Here is a 24,755-nt window from a genome sequence, read left to right on the forward strand (position 1 = left end):
TCTAATGTAGGAACAAATCATCCTCGAGCTGAAGAGAAAATTAGGAAAAGACAATGGAAGTGAATAGAACATACAATACGGAAATCATCAAACTGCATCACGAGACCAGTACTAACTTGGAATCCTGAAGGGAAACGGAAAACTGAAAGGCTAAGGAATACAATGAGTAGAGAATTGGAAGCAGACATGAAAAGGATGAATATCAACGGAAAACAACTGGAAAGGATTGTCCAGGACAGGGTTGGATGGAGAATGCTGGTGGGTGGCCTTTGCTCCTCCGCGATGGGTAACAGGTGTGATAATATGAAAAAGTACGAGTTTAAGGAAGATAATCTATGCTCGAGGTTACATTTAATGGGTTAATTAAAATTATCATTTATGATTGAATTAATGGATAGAAATTTTGGCAAAATACGACACAAGACATCCGTTAAACAAATGAAGCGAAAGTTTAGTGAAAGAAAGAAGAGAATCGCAGTGTAATCAGTTAATAAACAGTAACTGTATGTGATAAGAGGTATAGTTTAGTGAAAAATGCAACTGATAAAGACACCTTGCATTCGAAGTTGTTTATCGAACTTGTACTATAAAACCACAGCATAGTATTCACTGGTCTCTATCGTAAGCCACAAATAAGAATACTTTAAGATACCGTGTTGTCTGGTCCTTAAAACCCTAAATAGGGAGAAATAACGAGCCGATATCTACCAATGCTGTGCTTATATGTTTTATATTACGGCACCATATCATGTTTGATGACGAGAGTTAAATATTTTGTTGAGGTTTGCAAAAAGATCCCATGTTTTTTTCTGAATATTACCTAGTTCTCAAACAACTACGGATACTCTTACACTAAATACTTATGATTGTTTGTAATCCATAACACAAAACTAAAAACATCTATACATAACAAGGATAGATTTCAGAAATTGTTGTGTTTTAATATCACTTATATACTGGATAGTCGAATGGATCACAAATAAAGCAACGAGACTGTATAAAAATCATTTACAATTATTATTCTCACATTACTCCGTGAATTGAAAGCAAACATGAAAAGGATGAGTAGTAACTGAAAAGAATTGTCCAGGACAGAGCTCGATGGAGAATGATGGTTTGTGGCCTATGCTACTCCATGAAGAGTAACGGACATAAGTAAGTAATTAGCATTCTAAATATAAAATGCTAGTCACAATAAAAGTAGATAATCAAGCCATTAGCTTAAATCACCTAAGGTAGAATAACTGAGATATCAAACACAGTTTGATGTTATCTGATTTCAGATGAGTATTTTGTATGCAAGTTTGTAAATCGCTCTCACAGTTGTATTCTACATAACCCTTAAACACTAATAGTATTCTATAATATTCTACAAGCAACACTACAACATCATTCGAATGCTAACCAGTTTGATTGAACATTCAAGTAACTATTTCCATGGCTATTATTTCATCATTGTTTTTAAATCATTAATGAACTATTCTACTTTAAACATAATTCAACGGCTAATATACAACAAATGAATCTCCATAATTGTTGTAAAATCAAGATGAAAATAAAACAAACTAGTCGACAATAGGTTATTATATTTGACAAACTATATATTGATGTTTGTTTTTCTCAATTATCTAGATTAAGTTGTCTAAATATAAATAAGGGAGAACGGAAATACCAATCAAAACAAAATAATACAATCAACCGCCTACATAAATATGCATGCAAATATCAAAATTCATTTGTGACTATCATTATACGTAAATAGAAATCTGTAGCTCACGCAAATACATAAATTGCATGGCTGACATTCAAATAATTTATATAAATAATATATTTTCATTTACCTCAGCAAATACGAATACACTACTGATATATATGGGTTGTAATTTGGAAGAAGTTAATATCTGGTTGAATGTTTCAGTAAAAGATGATAGACTAATGGTTACCAGACTTGACTTGATGCAATCACCTCTCAAGTTTGCATTATGCTTCACTGACTTCGGTTTGGGAAGGAGCAGTAGTGTGATTATTTGTTAAACGTAAGAAAGCGTGACTTATTGTTAGGTATACGAACAAGATTACTTATTAGATTCCTTCATGGGAAATGTCAGTCTGTCTTGTAGATGGATTTTTCGAACGATATTATTTGTAGTCATCAATATTTAGCAATAATGATGTGAGAAAGGGAGGAATTAATACAACCATAATTATTATACTTCATCTACCGACTGCAAATGTACTATATTTTCGAGATCGGTGTATAAATTAGTGATGAAATACTAGTGAATTGTAATGATGTAATGCTTACTCCTTTTTACATTTAAGAAATTAGGGCTGATTTTGAATTGAAATTTTCATCGTAAATTGTGATTTAAATGCTGTCTACAAAACGTTTCGTCTTTCATGGAGTCATGTGAACGTGTAAAAATCATTATTGGTTTACTTACCACCTTCTACTCAAGAGATTACCAATTGTAACTTATAGGAAGTAAAAAAAGATCCTTACTTCTTGTTACATTTACGAAAGTATGATTGATAGTTTGTAGAGGTTAATTTCCTCTATATCTGACTCCAATAAATAGTACCCCATTAACTGAGCATTTAACGCAGGCTAAATCTCTTAGTAGAATATTATGGATTTACTCGAGATTATTCAAAAGCCTAAACACCAGTTTTAGGGATAGTTTATTGTTAAAGATCGGTAAAATCCGCAAGCATACAGGAAGCAGGCACACAGAGAAAACAAGAGTGTGTATGTGTGTGTTAAAAATCCATATATATTTTATGAGTGTTAATCAAGTATGGATCAATTATTGATTGTTTATGTGTTACAACCAATGGGGAGAATAGATTAAAGAATGATGTGCAGACGTATGCTCAATCAGACTCACACAGAAATTTACATAATGGATTAGATGTCTAAATCACAGTGAGCAGTTGAATGCGGTTACTACAGAAGCTCCCATCCAGAACACTGGTGTTTTTGTTTTGTTTCTTTTTCTCAAAAAGAAGTCTAATAACATCTATGTTCGACAAAGAGATAAAAAAATTGTTTTTAAAATGAACGTACAATTCGATGTGATTTGAAGTGACAGCATGTTTGTGTTGAAACGTTTTACATAATGTATATATAAATGTGTATTTTAACATCAAGGGATGGCATGAAGTTAAAAAGTAAGCATAATGAAGATCCGTTTGACCAATAAAGAATAGTAATGAAAATAAAGAAGAAGGAATTTTGTGTTATAAAATCAAGTTCAAGATTTTGTTTAGATAAATGTAATGGTTGCTGTGTACATATCTGGTCAATGTACTCTTCTTCCTGATCTTGTTGCAGTTTCTGTTGCTGATGAACTTCAGTATCAAGTATTGTTTGTTGTAGGTAGTTTGCTCTGCTGCCGATTTAGACGATTTTATCGTTGTCTGTTTTTCGGTGTGCTCAAAAAACGCTGGTTTTACTCTGTCGATGCTAACAGCGTTGAGCTTTTGATGTTTTGACATATCTTGATAGTTTATATCAGGGATTAAAAAGGTATTGATACTTAATCGCGATAGTGCATCTGCTGAATCGTTTTCCTTGTCTTTTATATGGCGTATGTCAGCTACAAATTGCGAAAAGAATTCTAGTTGACGAATTTTGCGCGGACTTTATTTAGATGAGTTTGATGTTCATTTAAATCTTTGCTGGCAATAATTAATTCATCTATGTAAGCATATACAAATAGTAAGCCATGTACCACTTGATCAATGAAACGCTGGAAACTTTGTGCAGCATTTCTTAGTCCAAAAGGCATGCGAACAAATTCGTATAGCTCAAATGGGGTAGTGATAGTTGTTTTGGGAACATCGTCCGGGTGAATTGGAATGTGATGGTAAGCACGGACTAGATCATTCTTTGAAAAATTGTTACATTATATAAACTATGAGTAAAGTTGTGTAAGTGTGGAAGAGGATATCTGTCTAGTATAGTCTAGCTGTTAGAAGCTTTATAGTCGCCACAAGGTCTAACATCGGAAGAGTTTTTCTTGGGTACCATATGGAGCGTATGATAACCAACTCTATCATCTTGTTGGATTCGTTCTTTGCGAGACCCAGACGAGAGGGATCAAGGCGTCTTGGACGTGCGAACACTGGTGACCCCTCTGTCTTAATGTGATGTACGACGGTTTGTGTCGGTTTGTCACGTTTGAAACTTGGTCCTAATAAGTCCGGGAGTTGATTAAGTAAATTGGTGTATTTATCATTCTCGCAATCAAGTTTGATTATTAAATGTATGAAAGTGTCCTTAGATATAATTCCCCTAATTTCACTGCTATGATCGGCAAGGACAAGTTTCCGGTTTCTAACATCTACGAGTATTTTATGGGATCGCAGAAAATCAAAACCGATTATGGGAATAAAGGAAGCGGCTACGATGAAGCTCCATGTAATTGCAACTGCTCTTTACTGTATGTCTTGATCTCAGATCTATTCGCGGCTTGCAGATTTAGTTTGTGTTCGGGTGTGTTTCTCTCAAGTGTAATAGGTGGTTGTATACTAACCTTTAACCCAGTGTTGACTAAGAACTGTGTTTCTGTTCTTTTCCCTGTGACATATAACAAACGACTGTCTTGAGAGTTATGGCTGGAGATCGCAGTCGTCACTGATCGTTCGTCTTGACGTTCCCTTTACCGCGCGCTTGAGTAGTTACAGGAAGGAGTTCACTTTTTAGCTTGCTTACCATACGTTCTATGGTACCAAAGAATGTTATATCTGGTAGTGCTTAAACTACGACGTCCACGGCTTCTGGAACTTCCTCTACACTTGCCATGGTGGCTATTCGACAACTGGAGCTTGGCTATCTGTTTAGTGAGGACGTCGACTGTTTGTCGTAACTCGGCGGTCTCGTCAGTTGAGTCCGTTTGCATGTGTGATACCGAGTGAATCCTAGTCCTCTCGGATATTATACCGGTTATGTCCACTAGCCTACCGAAATTGACATCTTCATCTCCAATTGCTAGTATCTGTTGGATGTTCCCCATTACATTTGTCATGTGGCGTTTCAATTAAGACGGTGTGTTGTCACTTAGCTCTGCATTAACTAAACGTTGATCAATTGTCTGATGGTCGGTGAGAGATGTAACACGAATGACCTCTACTTTCAAGCGATCGAATGGTGAGTCTTGATCCGGCTTAAAAATGACGTCAGGCACTTATTCAATAACATCACCCGGCAGAAATGAGTTTGAGTCTAAGCGTGCGAACCGGATTTCAATTTTTCTAGAGCTAAAGACAGAGATAGGTACAGAGATGGCACCCACGAAGAAACAATAATAATAGCAATCATAATAAACTGAGGATTGATATATACTATATGAAGAAATAAAAAATAACAATAAGAATTGTATATGGGAGACTGACCGAAAAAATACTGTCACTTTGGGTTTAAATATGAGAATATAAAGCAATAATTCCGAAGGAACAGTGTTATGAGTGAATTTATTATGACTGTCAATGAATTGTCAATAACTACAACAGTAATTCCAATGTGGCACCAGTCCTCACTTGGAATGCATCTGCCAGCTATCCGCCATGCACGACTTTGCAGTGTAGTCCATAGTAGGAATCCCGGATGATATTGACGATCTTCTCAAATACTCACACCATAGCAAAAAAAGGTTTCATAAGAATCACACTGTCAAACGCCTTCTCATAGCTAAGGAAGTTGATGTATAGTGACGAGTTCCATTCACTGGTGATCCGTTGTGTCGCGATATGATCTTTGCACGACCGATCCTTATGGAATCCAGCCTGTTGATCTCGAAGCTGGACGTCTACTGAGTCTTTCGTCCGGTTCAGCAACACTGTTGAAACGTCTCCTGGTACCGATAGTTGTGTGATTCCATTCTAGTCTTCACATTTGCTCAGATCTCCTGTCTTCGGTATATTAATGAGGTGTCTATCTTTTCAGTCCGTTGGCACTTGTTCGTCCTTCCAAATCCTCAAAGAAATACAAAAAGAATAAGCACAACAAACAGAAGTTTCAAATGATATTATATAAGTAGAATACTTGATGACTGAAATTGAATAGTTCCAACGTTTCACTAGGGCAATTATTCAGTACGACCATCAAAAAAACATTAGGAACTTAGAGATCGATTTGATGGAAAAAATATATGATATTTTTCAATATTTTCTATACACCTTTTGTCCATCTTCTGCGCAATTCTCAGTTCAAACCGTTATGAATCTTTATATAAATAAGAGACAGACTTCAAAAAGACGATAATTTAAAAAGAATTTTGCTACACAACGTGAATAATCACTCAATTTAAATGTTAATTCAAAATTTTCACCTCCCCATATCTCCATACCGGTATCATACCCACCAAGATATTCGAAATATTCACAACTGATAGCACATAAAGCGATTGCCGTTGTCGTTGATCTAAGAAACAAAATCACGATAAATACTAGGAAACTATATGCAAAATCCATATAAATGATCGATTTAAACAATATTCAGTTGTTCAATTCAAGTATTTTGACAAGATCTGTTTGATTTGATGAGTTTTTCATCAAGGATTGCAAATGTTTAGAAGAATATTAAAATACTGTAGGTTGGTTTGGAATATGATGTATGATAATTTTAACAATAGAGCTTCTTTGATAATTATCCATATTACTGACCAATTTTAGTTGGAAAACCATTATAAATTCGAGAAGATTAGAGAAGGATTCAGTTTCAATAATCACTAAATCATCTTGTGAAGTCATTTAAGTCGTTCAAAAGAATGACACTGGATGGGGCTTGTTTCAAATCATAAATTTAAAGAAAATTATAAGTTTGATCATTGTCCATGATTGATTAAGGTTGCTTCAACTGAAATAATTTTCGTATTTCCAAGTACTTTTTTTAAAAAAACATATCTTAAATCACATACAAAACCACGACATGTCGGTCAGAAGAACAATGAAAGCCCCACGACCAAACCATCCAGCTCAGAGAACAAAACTCCATCAAAATCATCCACCTGAGCTATAAATCTTCACTGATTCCGGAAGTTTTGAGTGATGACTCTAGTGCTGCGAAGAATTCCAGCTTTGAGGAGTCGCTTGTATTGTAGTTTAATCCTTGTTAGTGGTTGTCTTGATAGATTGATCACGCAGTTGTTTGTGTTTTCTTCCATGGGTGGTTTTGAGATCTCGATTAGTTTTTTCTTTAAGGTGTTTCTTCATTGTTCTCTGTGTCGTTTGTATGATATCTCGATGGCTGTTGTCAAGATTTGCAAATGGAACAGGAGTCAGACAACAAATTATCATTCTTGGATATATTGATCACTAGAACCGACACAGGAAAACTGGAAATTCAAGTATGTAGGAAACCGACCCATACAGATCAAATCCTCAAATACAATAGCAACAACCCAAGAGCTCACAAAATCAACTGCGTACACACTTTGTTCAAGAGGGCGAGGACACATTGCAGCACACTAGCAGCACGAAAAAATGAAGAGAAATACCTGAAGGACATATTTCAAAAGAACGGCTACCCAATCAACTTCATCAAAAAATACCAACCGCACGCGTTATCCGAACCCAAGTCAAGCAGAGAAATCAATAAAAGGATCACACTACCATACATACAAGGAATATCAGAAACCTCTGCGAGACTGCTGAAAACATTCGGGATAGGTGTGGCACACAAACCGACAAAATCACTACAATCAATCCTATGCAGACCAAAGGATGAAACAACAAATGAAGACAAATCAAACATAATCTACAAAATAAATTGTGCCAACTGCGAAAAACACTACATCGGACAAAGCGGACGCCCCCTTCACCTTCGCCTACACGAACATCAATTAGCAGTCAAACGCCATGATATCTCCTCACTTATATCAATAAACGTGGACAACTGCGGACACTCATTCGATTGGAAAAATGTGGAAATCTTAGACAGAGGAAACTCTAAAAACACCGAAGAATTTTTAGAAGCCTGGCACTCAGGTCAATCAGCAATCAACAAGCATATTGAAATCAATCCAATTTACCAACCAATCAGGAAAATCATGCACAAATATAGGAGCAAAAATCAAACCAATGGGAGACATAACCAAAACAAAGAAGTAAACAATGACAAATTTAAGGTCAAAAAGAACCAATCAACATCGAGGTGCACAGAACAAGCTGTGAAACACATATGGAGAAATTCGAACACTTCACTTCTATCTGAAGTTTGTGCTGATGATGTTGTTCAGAAGAACGATGAGAGCTCCACAAGCAAACCGTCCAGCTCAGAGAACAAAACTCCCTCAAAATCATCTAGCTGAGCTACAAATCTTCTTCACCATCTCAACATGACATTATCATTCATATTTTTTAAAGTATCATTAATGAATTGTTTAATCTTTTGGAAAAATCCTAAGTCTGATTATGCAAATAAACATTATTTACATTCATATGAATGATTTTTAGTAAAATCCAGATAATAATGAATATTTTGTTTGCCTTTATGATTATAATGCTAAATTATTGCTATCGATACCTAAATAGACAATAAATAAATAGACAGAGATCCATGTGTATATATACGCATATACAACAATTTATTGGATAATCATTGTTCATTTTGATTTACTGTATAGGAAATTAGACTGAATAAAGCATGTTATGTAATAAAATGTTTATATAATTCATTAAGATGATACAACTAGCAACCATGTTATCAGCAAAAGGTTGTGAAAATTATTGAATTTCATTAGAATTATAAACTAATCTAAGTTAGAACATCAATGAAAATTTGAAAATACTTGATAGCCAATTCGTCTTAGAATGAGACTCCTCAGTAGTGGATGCCGACTTATTGATTAAGTATTCCCATGAGAGATATTAAATATTAGATTTTCGTGTGTAAGTTCATGGATTCATACTGTTGACAAGTTCCATACTTGAACAAAATATTCAACCAGTGCATTCTTGTTTTCAATGCTTGTGTAACTTAGACCAGTTCATGATTTTGATGAAATTCAACAGTCTCCAAACTTTTATACTGATGAAATTGTTATTAGTTGCAATGTTAATTAATGGACGATAACATGGGATATCCATGATCACTGAATGAAGATGGTGAGGTATATATCTCAGCCCTAAGTATCATATATACGTAATGGAAGATGTTATTTAAATACACATCACTAGATTGACAAATGCACATTAATTAGGTCAGCTAATGTTACTATATTGACTGTCCAAAATATCTAAATATATTCATTTTTCATAAATATAAGGTTTGTAAATCAAATTTAACAACCATCTTAAATAGGTAATCATTTTCTGAACTTATTATTAAAGTATAATATATCCTCTATCACTTGAATAGCTTTGTTTAGCATACCCATCAACTCTTTATATCCAAGCTTTGGTAACGGAAACTAATGAGTTGTTCATTGAAATGAAGTAAATTAACACAATTAATTCGAAGAAGCCCATATAGTGAACTGGCCAAATAAATTGATCGTTTCAAATTCGTTTCTTATAATGTCAAAAACAATGACTAATATTGACCGGTTATATCTAGAACATAGAAACTATAAAATAAACCAGTCTAATTGGATGACATATTGTAACACAAAACATACACTTATGCTTATTAGACTGTATGAACAAGAATTGGATGGGACTAGAAAAGAAGGCCCAGGACAGAGTGGGTTGGAGAATGCTGGTCAGCGGCCTATGCTCCATTGGAAGTAACAGGCCTAAGTAACTAAGTAACTTATTAGACTGTATGAAAAAAATTTATCGAATATGTTTCATTATCAAGTGTTAAACATAATGTAATAATCTCTATGATGGAAACATAAATAAAACCATGAAAAAATGGATAACAATCGTTTTTGAATCGATTAAATTTAGTTGAATCACTAAATCGAATCTGAATTTTTTACATATCAGGTGAATATGATGCACCAGGTTCAGTTTGTTTATGCCATCGAAATTGTAAACTCTAATCAAATCCACCAACGTGAGCATATACCGCATTAAAAACACTGAGCTCCAACTTCTTATCACTTACAGTCGATATTACAGGAACAACAACAATTGACGAATTGTAAGCAATACGATCTAAAAGTGGTTCAAGCCAACCTAGAAAATAAACAAAACAAGTACGAACGATTAAATATTTAATGAAGTTGAACGATGTACGTTTTTAGATGAAAAACAACTAATCAACAATAAAATGCACAATTTTATGCAAGACATAACTTGTACATTGTAACTGGTGGTTTACGATCAATGAAGCACATATTTGAAGGATACTACTAATATCAATGTGTCACTTATCATTGTTACACGATTTCCGGTTGTCATTGATTAGCTGTATTTCAACAGTGTATTCTTGTCACGTTCGACTTACAACTTATATGTCAGTGCGGACAACATTGTACTGTGTTTAGTTGTACTACATAAACTGTGTATGTAATTTAAGTTATCCCCGTTTAGGCGACGACTATAACAAAAGGCCAGATGCGAATCAAGTCGGATGAATCTATTTCAAGTATTCGTTTGCTTGGAGAGACAATAAAACGAGATGCGAAGCGGGGAAGACAAAGATAGCAACTTCCCTTTATCAAAGTACGAATCAATATTTATACTCAGATTAAAAAAACAAAACAAAATAAGGAAACGTTATGAAGACTCTATGCGGTAGACACACACTCAAATAACGCTCATATAAAACCAGTCAGAATCATCAGTGATTGACTGACATGGTCAAATATATGGAAGAGTATTCATTTAAAAAGAATAGATTACTCGGTCTATCCAAAACGTTTGACTAATTTATGTAGGTGTGAAGTAGTACTAAGTGATACTGATGCTTTCAAGTTGTATATGCCACCCGACAGTACTAAATTAAGAGAAGTGATGATTGCAAAGTTTAAATCCCAAGTGGCCTCCAATAGAAGTTAAGCGTTTACAAATGTCACTCAATGAGCATGGTAAGTAATTTCATGATAAAGATTTTTAAATTTTGATCATGCTTTATTTCAATAGTTAAAATCATGAGTAGATTGAAGCAAGACCACCATGAAAAACCTAGAAGTTACATTTATTGAATAGATGAAACGTGTCTTATAAGGATAATCCAGGTCATTTTAAATTTATTCGAAACTCATATCCGTTGCATAGGTGAGTGACTGTCTGAATTTAGTAGCCAAGTAGGTAAAACGATAACGGAACTGTGTCCGGGTCTCAAAGTGAGCATCAACTCGAATGCAGGTACTTTCAGATGACGAGTCCCAAATGAGACAACAAATATTATATAATGAAGTCTTGCTACTCAGAGATTAGATTTCAGAGAAAACAGATTTCTAAATAAACTATAAATGATGGGTATTAAGTTGAAAACGCACACTAAATGACCATGAAAATCCTCATTGTTTTAATACGGCAGTATTAACTTATCAAGGTTTAATATTTCTTTAAGTGCTCCACTTCATTTTCCTACCAACAATTTCATCATTGCAACCTTCCACAAATTAATATTGAAATTGTATTCAGTATGTCAACACTAACGTTTCAGTATTAGTCATGTTTGTCTCACATAAAACACTTGAAATGAATCATCAACTCAAGTAACAACGAAATTCACATAAGATCTATTTCCAAATCACAAATTGTGGTACAGATATCTCGTACTAACAAGCAAATTTTATCCATAATGGATTTGTACAATTTTAAAAGTAAACCCATTAGAACAATATGCACTTTCAGAGAATATTTGTTTCATCTCTCTTGATGATTCAGTGTTTGTTCAAGTTTATTCGTGGATTTCTACCAACGAAATTTTCTGTTCATGTTAGTTTGTGTTTTGGAAATAACATCACTAGAAACTGACCGATAAGTTGCTAATCTATCTCTTGACAAAATAGAACACTAAAGCTACATTATTCATTTTTGATGTTGATCAAACGTTTTATCGATTAACAGTTTATATATGGATGATGAATAAGATAAAAATATAAAATACATAGAATGGGATGTTTTGTATTCAAATAAGTATATATGTATATGTGTTTGTATGTCATGATGGTCAGTAGTAGTGTAGTGAAGGATAACACAGGTGAGGACATCTGAATTACAGAGTTACTTGGTAAAATAGAATAATCGTACTATGATACTTAATTTGCAAAATGTTCAATAATTGTCTCGAACTTCGTTGTTCTTCCATTTTCATACTAACTGCTTTCTAATCCCACTCTTCCTTTCTTGATCTTCCTCATCTTTTGCTGCCAGACACTACATTCCTGACTCGTGTCATATACTACTTATATCAATATAAGTAGCACGCACCACAGTAGGTCGCACAAAAATCATCGATCATGAATACACTGCTGACCGATACGGATTCAATCGACAAAGTGAGAGAGATAGAGAGTCAAATATGAAAAAGAATTTGTATATCTTGTAGAAGTTTTAAATAAATTAGAGAATTTAACAAATAATAATAGAAGTCAGTTCATGAAAAGTTCTCAATCAATACACCTGAAATAAACTTGTTCCAAAACAATTATGATCTTTAAACAAAACAAATTCTACCATTATGATTTATTAGTACAAGATAAATGAACAACAACAACAACAACACCACATATTCATTAGCTAATTAAATAGAAACTAAAAGATATGTAAGCACCTTTGAAGAAAGAACATTCAATAGAACACCTGTAATGAATCTAGAAAAGGTATGTTTTCACTAAAATCGCCAATAATGAAATATGTAAGACATTGAGATTTTATATTTAGTGAAAAGTTTTTAGTTAGTATAACTATAGCAACTTTCCTACAATTCTGTTTTGTGTACGGTTAATGTTTTTTTTTTTGAAGGTCTTTAATCAACTTATTTAACAGACAACGTTATTTTAATAGTAATAATCTATGCCTTTGTATTATTTTTATTACTATCTTGTTTGTATAAACATGTGTACTTGATCACATTGACAACCTACGCATATAACCTTCGTTCTACCTTAAATGTGTTAGTTGCTTAAATATCGCTCGATGAATTTTATGAATTGATTCATATTTGAATTCACTCCTGTATCCGTTTGCTCGAGTGTGTTAGCTTTTCTGTTCAAATTTACTTATTATACTTGTAGCTTTGTAATCTACACTATTAAATAATGAACTGTGGTCAGTGCTTCATGTTACCGTCTGAATTCATACACTGTTGAGATTTATCTAAAAACGGTTATTAGGGTGATTGATATAGGAAGCCTAAAGAAGGATTCTAATGCGAAGCGGCTACAAAACGACAGAGGGACATTTATCACTTTTCGTATACTTTGTAGTAACTATTATTGCGATTATAAAAATGAAAACTTTATATTTACAACAGAAAAAGAAGAGGACAAATACAAAATAACCTTTTTTGATGGAGTTTTGTTCTGTGAGCTGGTTTGATCGTGGAACTTTCCTCTTTATTCTGAACGACATCATCAGCACAAACTTCAGGTAGAATGCCAACACGTCACAGAGGATCAAAAGATGAAGCTACAAAGGACACTCACGTCAAAACACTTGAAAACCTTGACAACAGCCGTTAAAATATCATGCAAATGGCACAGACAAGAAAGAAGTAACACACTAAAGAAGAAACTAACCAAGATCTCAAAACCACTTATGGAAGAAAACACAAAAACTGAGTGGTCAACCTGTCAAAACAACCCCTAACATACATAGAAGAATACCTACAAAATTATCCATTATTATTTCAAAACTTCAGTTAGCATAAAATTCAGTTTATAAGGAATATTACTACAAAACAGAACAGAATAAAACAGGTGATAAACTGGATTAAAGTTAACGAAAGAAAACTGATTTTTATGAATTCAGAAATGATTTTCACTTACATATTAATGTCCGCTAGACAAATCGTACTATTTGTATGTCAAAGTAAATGATCAAAGTAGTTTAAGGGATAGAACACATAATTTTAAGTATATCAATAATATATACATATGAGTCAAGAACTATCTAACAATTATGAATATTTTAGTCTATGAAATAATTGGCTTTATTTAATTTACTTAATTTTTCAAAAAGTATCACTACAAACTTTGATTCTATGCAAGTAATATCACCATATTAATAAGAGGCTTGTCAACTGTAGATGAAAACAAAGTAACAGACTATGCAAAGATGGATAATGGCTAGCAGTGGAATCCAGGACGCGCGTTTCGTTCTATTTGGGACTTGTCAGCTGGATTTACCTGCACCTCAGAGTTGATGTTCACTCTGGGGCTCAAACTCAGTACTGTTCGCTTCAAACGCCATAGAGTTATCCACTTAGCTACTGAGTCCCGATAGTCACTTGCTTGTGCAATAGGGTGAAGTTTAAATTCACTTGATATAGTCAATAAGAGACTGATCAATCGCAGTTCTAAACATCAATAGAAGCATTCAAACAAATAATACCAAGTGAATTTAAAGTACCAGACTGTTTAACTTACAACCATTTAAATACAATGTGTGATTTTCATTAAAAAACTTTAAACAATACACTATTAAATATGATAAACATAAAAAGTATTCTATTGACAAGAGGATGGTTAGAACATGTTACGTACAATTATATTACGTTGAAAAAAATACAAGGAAAAATGAAAATAAATACAAGTCAGTAGTGTTGATTCCGAATACTTTTGTATAAAAGAAATTACATGAGCAATTTCTGTTGTCAATGTTGTCAATGGGTAATCACATTATTGAATGTTACTTCCAATTACCAGATCAGTGCCATTAGTTTCTAAATATTAGTGAACTTAAGAAGAATTTCTGATTGACTAAATTAAAAACTATAGGTATAGACAATCAGTTTGGTAAAGAAACAGTGGTACAGCGATAACACTAGAATGATGTCACAATTTACCACAAAATAAATTTGATTAAAACTATGAATAGTCGGATTTGAATAATAATGATTTAGAATGTATCATACTTATTGAGAAACTAAGGTCCTGGCTTCCATTCCGAGTAGAATTGTGGGTTTGTACTCCTGAAAAGTCTCACAAATGGAAGAAACAATAACCAAATTTCCTTGTTGTTCAGTGATACCCCAGTTGGTGTTTGTTGGTGGTGAACATTATCTTCACGTGAAATATACACGATGTGGAATAGAAATCTGTATCCTTTCACTGTTACACAAATTATTTGGACATATATATATAACTAAACGAAATTGATTTACCATGAAAAACTACATAAAAACGTAAGGTATAGTCAGGTGTTTGAATGCCATTATTCAATAAAAACAGAATGACTAAAAACCACAATATCTCAATGAACTAAGCAACAACAGATATGAACAAAACAATGTTTAAAACCATTCTAAACAAATAAAGTGACTGGAACCAATGAATAAAATAGTAACTAGGTATCACTACATAAAATCAATATGTCACACTCGATACCCACGCTACATAACTGTGGTGTTTGAATGAACTAAGGATTCCTTTGTACTTGTTGAATGCTTGATTTCGAATTCTAAATACAGTACATTCGTTTGTGGTTATCTAGTACTTCTTGATCCGATTACGTTATTTCTGGGATTCTTGGTTCATACTATCATTCAAATACTTCTAATTATCACAATAACGTGTACGAATGCGGACATATAAAAAATAAGTCATATAAAACTGTACAACAAACGAAATAAGGTTTTAAAATTAGGAGAAATAACTGTTGATGCGGTCTTCATAATCCATAATCGAGTCACTTCCGTTAGTGAATATTTATAAAATCAATAGCTAATCTATCTGTCCCATCACCACAGAAACTTTTAAAAAATTTACACATTTCTCATTCAGGCAATAAATATCAGTAAGCAAACTTATATCTCACTGTTACTGAACAAGCATCAAGAGTGGAGTAGGATACTCCACCAGGGTTTATCAATATTTTTGAAGTCAATGGTTATCACTTTCACCAAATAGCTTCTACAATAAGCTTGAGTGTGTCCAGCTATTGCTCGGAAGAATTAATTTTCAAATCACCATTTCTAATGTTAACTGTATAGATTGAAGCTAGATCTGCATTCTTCTCACTACAACTCGAATCAGTTTACGTACAATAGAAAAATTCAGGGATGCTAGTTAAACACATTACTTTTAGTACCTTAGAAAATTGTGATTTAAAAAAAGGATCGTTAATTGTATCCTTGCTCATTATTTCGAAATCACATTGTTACATAGTAGTCTTGAGCCTAATTATCATACTCCGCTGTTAAACCACTTTATCACCAACTTAGTTCTTCTCCAAATTATCATGTTGTTTTTATACTTGTCACGTAGAAATTTCGACCACAGTAGCTGTTTGCACCAACACGACTATATATTGTACCAATATTCTCGACTAACAAACATACAATTGGTAAATGGCGGATAGGAAACGCTTTTGTAAAGTTTCCAACGCAGAGTTTTTGATTGGATTCATATTGTTAGGAATTATTTAGTTCAATATGTCATATGTGTGTTTATCAGACATAGAATATATATATAATACGAGCACTTTCCCAGTACTGTGTTCTGCACCAGAACCTTACCATCCTAATGAGAGATCTTGTAGTGTCTGTTATTATGTTAAGCCCATATGCCTTATTATAGCTTTCGGACAGCCCATTCTACTTGAGTCACATTCTGACTTTGTTATTTATTCGCTTGTCAATCTTGACTGTTTTTATATGAGCGCGTGTGTGTACATTTCTTATCCCATTACTCATCACATGTCTGTAACTTACTTTTGTGGAACTATAAATGTTGATTGACTCTTGGTTAAATGAGATTTGGCTTACACACCATTTCCACTGCGCGTTGTAGTGTCAGTTATTATGCCAAGCCCATATACCTTATTCTAGCTTCCGGACATCCCATTTCATTCATTCTACTCGAGCCATACTTTAACCTTGTTATTTATTCACTTATCAATCTAGACTGTTTTTATATGAGCGTATATGTGTGTGCCCTTCTTATCCTATTAATCACATGTCTGTAGCTTTATTTTGTCTGACTATAAATATTGAGTAACGCTTGACTAAAATGGAGTTGGCTTCCCAGCCATCTTCCATACGCGTCATTTTTGCTTTGCTCTGCTTCATTCGCTTCATACACAAAATATATGTATTCACTAGTCCATTCTCGTTATTCGACTTATTTAATTCCGTTATTGGATAACGCGATTTAAGTCGACGATGATACACGAGAACAGGCGACAACAAACATTCATACAATCTAAATAGGAGTCAGACAAACGGCCACAAAGTGGTAAGCCCGCCGACGACGAACGCAACGCAGCAAGCTACGTCGATGAAGAGATTTCTGCACTTGATACATTCGACGAACGCACTCAACGGGTCCAGCTCAATCTCTAATCCGACAAACTCAGCAAAGCCTGTGCAACACGACATGGACATGCACAAATCTTATTATCTTATTGTTACTTTGTCCTCATGTCAATTATCTTCATTGATACATTTGTCGGATTGCTCCATTACGATTCAAATTATCATTATATGCTTATTATTACATTATTATAAATATCATGACCGAATGTGGAATTATTAATCTTGTTCGTGCTGTCACTAAATTGACATTTTCGCAATCATATCACTCACTGAACAAATTATTATTTTATGAAAATTCCACTTTACGTAATGACATCTAGAACTCATTGGGATATTTTTACTATTCAAAAACGTGAAATTTTCCTGCTTTAAGTGAGTTCGTTCCAATTTTTCATGTCATTTTGATCTAATATTGCATTCATTCACTTAGTCGAGGTCAGCAATTTATGTTATCACAACATACATTTTTCATTTCGAAGTCACCTCCTATTATGTCTATGGATGCATCTAACTAGCTGATTAGTAACCATTACGTTCATTTTATCTATTCTTCCACGTGCATAACTACATGCTGCATCACTTATCACTCAAAAACGCTATTCGAGTACTGCAACTACTATTCTATTTCCATCGCACTGCATATCAGAACCTAGAGTTTAGAGCTAGTCTCTCAAAGATTCACTCTTGTTCGTCACATCCAAGTCAGTCTCATACGTCGCCATCGCTAACCATATGTATTGGTATTTTTGTCATGCCTTGGTACGGTTTTGTAACAAACGAGATCGAGCGCATCTCCCTCAAACCACACAAACCACTCTAGGCTTCATGACCAAAAAGGAATACGACTCTATGTACCTCGTCTACTCAGTCACTATTCTGTTCCTCTGGTCATTCTTCTACTAATACATATTCAACGATAACTCGGTGCATCTGTCATAACGCAGACGACAACATCCACTGACTTCAAATTTTATGATTATTGTCAATTGCAGTGCAGCAACGAATATCACCCGTCGATGCAGATATCATTTCACGACTTGCCTATTATCATCCTACGAACGGGAACTACGCATTTAAATTCGAATTCACTCATCACTAGTCGATGCTTTTTATTCTACTGCGGCTCAACAGAACATATATTTTCAACAGAGTGTTGCTGGGTGGGATGAAGATTCATTAGACCCCCAAATTCGAGATCAGCAGACCTGATTCAGTAAGGATTGCTAGTGGACAGACCGAATCATGACAGACACATCCCAGGTGAGGACTGGTGTTAAACAAGACTGTTTACCCCGCCCTTTCCTCTTTTTCCCAGTGGTCGACTAGATTATGAAGGCCTCGACATCTGATGAAAAGCGTGGAATACAATGAACAGCTAGGAATCAGTTAGAAGATTTGGACTTTTAGGATGACCTGACCCTTCTATCCCATTCACACAAATAATGCAGATGAAGACAACTAGTGTAGCAACATCCTCTGTATCAGTAGACCACAACATAAACAAGGGAAAAGTAAGACTCTCAAACACAACACGGGGAAAACCAATCACACTTGATGGAGAATCTCTAGAAGAAGTAGAATAGTTCACGTATCTGACTGAACAACATCATCGCAGAACGTGGAGCATCCAATGCAGACGTAAAGTCCAGTATTGGCAAAACAAGAGCCACATACCCACAAATGATGAACATATGGAACTCAAAACAACTGTCAACCAATAACCAAGTGGGAATCTTCAATACGAATGTGAAGACAGTTCTAGTGTACAGAGCTGAAACGTGGAGAACTAATACAACCATTATCAAGAAGGTGCAAATACTTCCAAACAATCCGCTACGTAAGATACACAATGTCTGTTGACCGGACACCATCAGCAACAGGTTGTTGTGAGAGAGAACATACCAGCTTTGAGCTGAGGAGGAAGTTAGAAAAAGACGATGGAAGTGGATAGAGCATACATTAAGGAAATCGCCAAACTGCATTACGAGGCAATCACTAACTTGGAATCCTAACTGGAAACGGAAAACAGGAGGACCAAAGAATACACTGAGCCGAGAAATGGAAGCAGATATGAACAGAATGAATAGAAATTGGAAAGGATTGTCCAGGACAAGTTTTGATGGAGAATGCTGGAGGTCCGTGGGTGCTACTTCGATGTTAGGTGGGTTTAATTGTGACCGAGTTACTAATATTAAATAAATGTCATACCTAGGACAAATTAGTAGTGGACCACGATCTACAATATGACAAACTAGCTAATATAACAAGGGGTTCAGATGTCGTAAAGAACACAGTAATTCTCTTTCGCACCTTTACATGATTCTTTTTTCTCCCATAATACCATACTCTTTTACCAATACTAAGAATCTTGTTGTCTTAACCATTTTTATCAATTAAAAATAGTGCCACATAATGTCATAACAAGCTGAGGAATGCATATTTATGTACACTCGTGTCAATATTTCAGTTTCTGTTCATATATTTAACTGCATTGCACCATCACTTCACTATTACCTATCTATTGTGAGCTTTACCACATAAAACTTAGCTTCTTTCGAACAGCCTACTTTATTTTGACTGATCACTGTTACTCATCAGTGTGCTGTTTTCAATTTTGTGCACGGATTGCGTCCCTCTCCCATATGATAATATAAAGTGTGTAAAATTTGGCACATGAATAACGGCCTCGTGGTCTAGGGATGGTGTGGTTTGCGATGTGACTTTGGGTCCTGTTTGGAGAAGTGTAATTGGGGAGTTAACGAATCTTGATCGTACAAGATTTTCTTGTTCTCAATTTGCATTGTGGTAATTGTGGTGGGTCCCGTTTCCTAGTATAAGTGGTACAATCGAGGAATAGGTTTGTTTCCCAAAGGTCAAGTAAAGGCAGTATGATTGCAGACTCAAGAGAGTTGATATGTACATAACAGAGACGACGCCCCAGATATAACAGTTGGTTAACGAGTGTTTAGATAGTTGCAACAAAGTTATTTGCAATTAGTTTCTGATACTATTTGTATTTTTTTGTTAATTCTCATAATTTGTACATTTACTGCAAATGACTGTTAAAGGTGTTTAAAACTGCACGACCTTGAATACTTTCTCTTCCGTTTTGAATGCCTCATAGCACGACACACTGATAACTGCTCGCAAACACACTGCTACGAACACACGTCTCTTGTTCTAAATTGCCTGTTGTTACGATAACTGAACTCTAGAATATTTGTTGTCTACATTTATGGACCACAGTCATATTTCCATTAAATATCCAATCTGACTATACCACTGAAATTATGCCAACCTTCATTGGAACTATTAATCACACATAATTGTGGATCATTATATCATGTTCAGCTCGAACACTCCAAGGCGTGCCTATTTAAGTAACGTCTCGTAACTTTTCCTCGTGTAAATGAATTACATTTAATATATTAAAACGTTAATTCTTGGACGTAATGACATTATTATTTTTTAGTTAATATAATCTTTGGTTCACCACAAAATATACTAGTCAGCATTGATATGAAACAACAAATGTCCAAAATAATTGATTAATATACACGACTATAAAAATGAAAAAGAATACGAATAAAATGCAATGATAAAGATTATGGTGATAGTTTGCGTTTGTCTTCGATACGCTGCACAAGCCACCTCATCTAGGTGTTTGTGCAACCATCAAGGTCATAGCAGAACGATTTTGCTTGCCTGGTATGAATAAAGACGTAAAGGGGTTAACACGTTTCTATGTACGCTTCCAGAAATCGAAAGTGAAAAGATCTAATATGTGTCCCTTGGGCTCTTTCAAAACTCCTGATGCCCGTTTCGATCATGTTCACATGCATTTGGTAGGACACTTACCAGATTCAGGTGTATACTTTTTTTCCCTAAACTTGTGTAAACCGTTTCAAACGATAGCCGGAAGCCGTACCCATCAAGAACATATTGCTGAGGTAGTGGCCTGCGCCTTCCACTAACGGTCGGTAGCAAACTTCGGCTGCTCTTCAACTATCACTGCAGACCGTTGACGCCGGTTCGAATTAGGACCTTTCCGCTGTGTTTCACAGTGAATCGACGCCCTTCCAGTCGTTTTACTCAGTATTCGCAGTGTAGTGCAGACTGACATTGGTTGTACAGTAGCTCAACTCGTTTATAGAACGACACTTCGACTTCCAAGAGACTTCGCGAATTCTTCATCTTCTTCAATGAATTTGAATATAAAATCCTACATGAGCAAGGTTACGAACGCAACGCGTTAAATTAAAACAGTTTTCGCCAGACCGTAGTCAAATGATGTTTTCATTCGACCTGTCCTACGATATAGTACACACATTTTATTACCTCGTAAATTATTTCAAACACCTCTCAGAATAGTATACGAGGGTCCTTTCAAAATTCTTTTGATAAGTCTTATTAATTAAACGCTGTATTGGGTTCCTAAGCTCTTCTGATAACCCTCAAGCTAGAACTAAACAGTGACTTGAACACGAGAGGAAAAGCGCAAAGTATGTAAGAAACACTTTACCCCGGAGGTTCGTTTTAGTACAGAAAACATAGGGTTCTTATAGTATTTTAGATGTTCTTGGGTTTGTTTTTCATTAAAGCGTTAAAGAAAACCATTTCGCGATAAATGTTTCTTTGCTACCATATGTTGTCAATACGCATATACACTGCTTGATTTTTCTTTTTTTGCCCCTTCTGTGTCCTTAAGCACACACAAGTGTACTTGGACATACACTTACAATTTTATTTTTTATTTTTCAGAGGGTTGGCAACAATGAAGAACAGACGATGGATAAGATCAGGAAAAACCTTTATTGTACATTTTCTCTTCATTGTTGTATGGTATATATCCTTTCGGAAGCATCTAAGTATACACGGATATTTTTTGCCGTATGATGACAAATTCAAAGAGAACCTCACAATCTCCTACCCACTACCAGTGTTCCTGCATCTATGGAATTCGTAAACCATCAACCGGTTAGGATGGCAGAAATACTGCCCGAACCAAGTTAATATGGGTTCCTTTTTGCCTATTTTTCATCAGCCTTCTACTTTCACCTATTTTGTGTTGACTTACCATTATTTTATTTCACCACCCATTGCCTTATCTATAACTATTATATCCCTATACTTTACCGCTACTTCGGCAGACATTTACCCCTCATCATAACCTTTCTAATGCTTATACTTTGTTTAGACATCCATAATTTATACTTCAGTCACTTAAAGTACTGCATCGATGCCTTAATCTGACAGGCTTGTAAAATAGCAATTGCAGAAATAATGTTTTCCAGCAGGATGGGAAACATAGAGCATCGTGTGACCCTTATGAGTCTTAAATCATCAAAGAGGGAAGGTTGTAATGACTGACCAGCAAGCATTAGTGGGGAGGGGACTGACGTCAATCCACCCATCTTTGTGAGGCACAACATTTTGTTTGTTCCAGGCTCTATAAATGCGAACGAGACAATCAATCATTGATAATGGGGTTGTCCTCCTACTCTCGCTATTCAGACTTGCAATGGTATTGTTCCTAACCACACAATTCTCAAGGCTGAACGCCAGATAACTGGAAAAAATGGATATTCAACATTTCAATACTAAGAGAAGAACAACAATCGTGAACGCGGGAACATTTATTAATCGGGTAACATGGCTGAGATGGCTTTAAACTCAAAGTTGTCACGTTAAACTAATGTATGGCAAACTGCAATAACGGTCATGTTTACGTTAATGTAGTCATATGGTTCGCCATATTATGATGTACTATTTATTAAAAAAACTAGATTGTACTGTGAAATTTGCCCTGACTGTAATTTTGATTCGCTATATCTGACTGCGTTACGCCGGACATGCATTGCATGCTGGAATGATGTCTCCAGTCATAGTGAGTTTAATCACATGGTTGTTCTTTTAACTAGACTGTCAGAGAATAATGTTACTGGAAAAAGTTTTGTTGTGTTGTAAACTGATTTTATGCGTAGATGACTGTTGTCTTCAGTTTCAAAACAACTTCGTTTATCCCCTGATAGGTGAGCCTTGGTGGCCCCTAGTCCATGTTTTGGTATTTTAGGTTTAATTATCTACGTTTAATTACGTTGGATAACATGTCTGTACAAATGAAACAATAACACATAGTCATGAAGTTACCAGGATAACTACAGTAACCTCTATATCATGACTCATCATATTCTTAACTGCAGCTCCGCAAATCATGTCTCAACTCTTAAAATATTTTTGGCCGTTTATCTCTTTTTAAGTGTTATATTCCCCATGAACTTACATGTTAACCTGGCTTATACATGCATTATATTATATCATCTATGTCATTTGAAATGTCTTTGACATTTTACACTAAACTCATCATGATCCTTATTGTCATGTGTATGTTTATGAATAATTCTATTGTATTAGTAAGACAACAAAGTCACTGAATTAGTGTAAGATCCATTTTTCGAATGTTTTGTGTGTGAAAATCTCTCCATGTATACACTCGCAGTTTGTTCCTATTGATTTCTTTAGTTGTACATTTTGTTAGTCTTTCTGATTCCATTCGAGTTGATAATATTTGTATTTTATTATAGTTTTTATTTTTCTTACGCCTTCATTAAGTTTCCGTATTTCTTCCTGAACTAGTCTTGACAGCAGCCATATTGACTTGTTCCTCCTTTTGATTGTGTTGCTTGTATTGACTGGAATTTTGCATTTTTGATTGTGAATTGAGGCACTCGTCCAGAACTGGAATTGTTATAAAGCAACCAAATATTATCTTTTGAACGAATCTGTGCGTGATCTATCCAGACATGATAGCACTTATTTGTTGAGACTGGTAATTTTCTCGCATCCTATATCAACTTCTTTATTCATTGTAAGTTAGATTTGACTAACTGAAGGATTATTGGTCGAGTAGCTGGGTGGTCATATTCGCTTAGATACCAATGTACTCTTAAATTTATGATGAATTTCAGAACCGTCATTTTACCCAATCACCTTGTTTTGGTTTCAACCGTGCAAAGGCGTGTATCTAACCCACCCAGACGGTTATTCTTCACTCCAAAACTTACTTGGGATTTGACAGTTCTGAACAAATATCAATCGATTGATCGAACTTGGCTCGTGTTTCGTGAATTATAAGTTTCGTTCCTGGAGATATTTTCGGTCTACTCGGTCGTGATGCCAGATACTCGTCAAAGGAAGTTAAGCTCAAGGCTCATTGGTGTTAGGGGGAACGGACAAAAGAATGGATCTGCTCCGACAAGAAAAGTGCCTTTTGATGATCTTATATGTCATAGTTCATAATGGAATAGGGACAACCATCGTGATGGTAAATCTAGTTGTGATTTAACGGCATATGACGTAGAAAATCTAAGTTTAG

The sequence above is a fragment of the Schistosoma haematobium genome, chromosome 1 (assembly GCF_000699445.3).
Source record: "Schistosoma haematobium chromosome 1, whole genome shotgun sequence".
Lineage (NCBI taxonomy): Eukaryota > Metazoa > Platyhelminthes > Trematoda > Strigeidida > Schistosomatidae > Schistosoma > Schistosoma haematobium.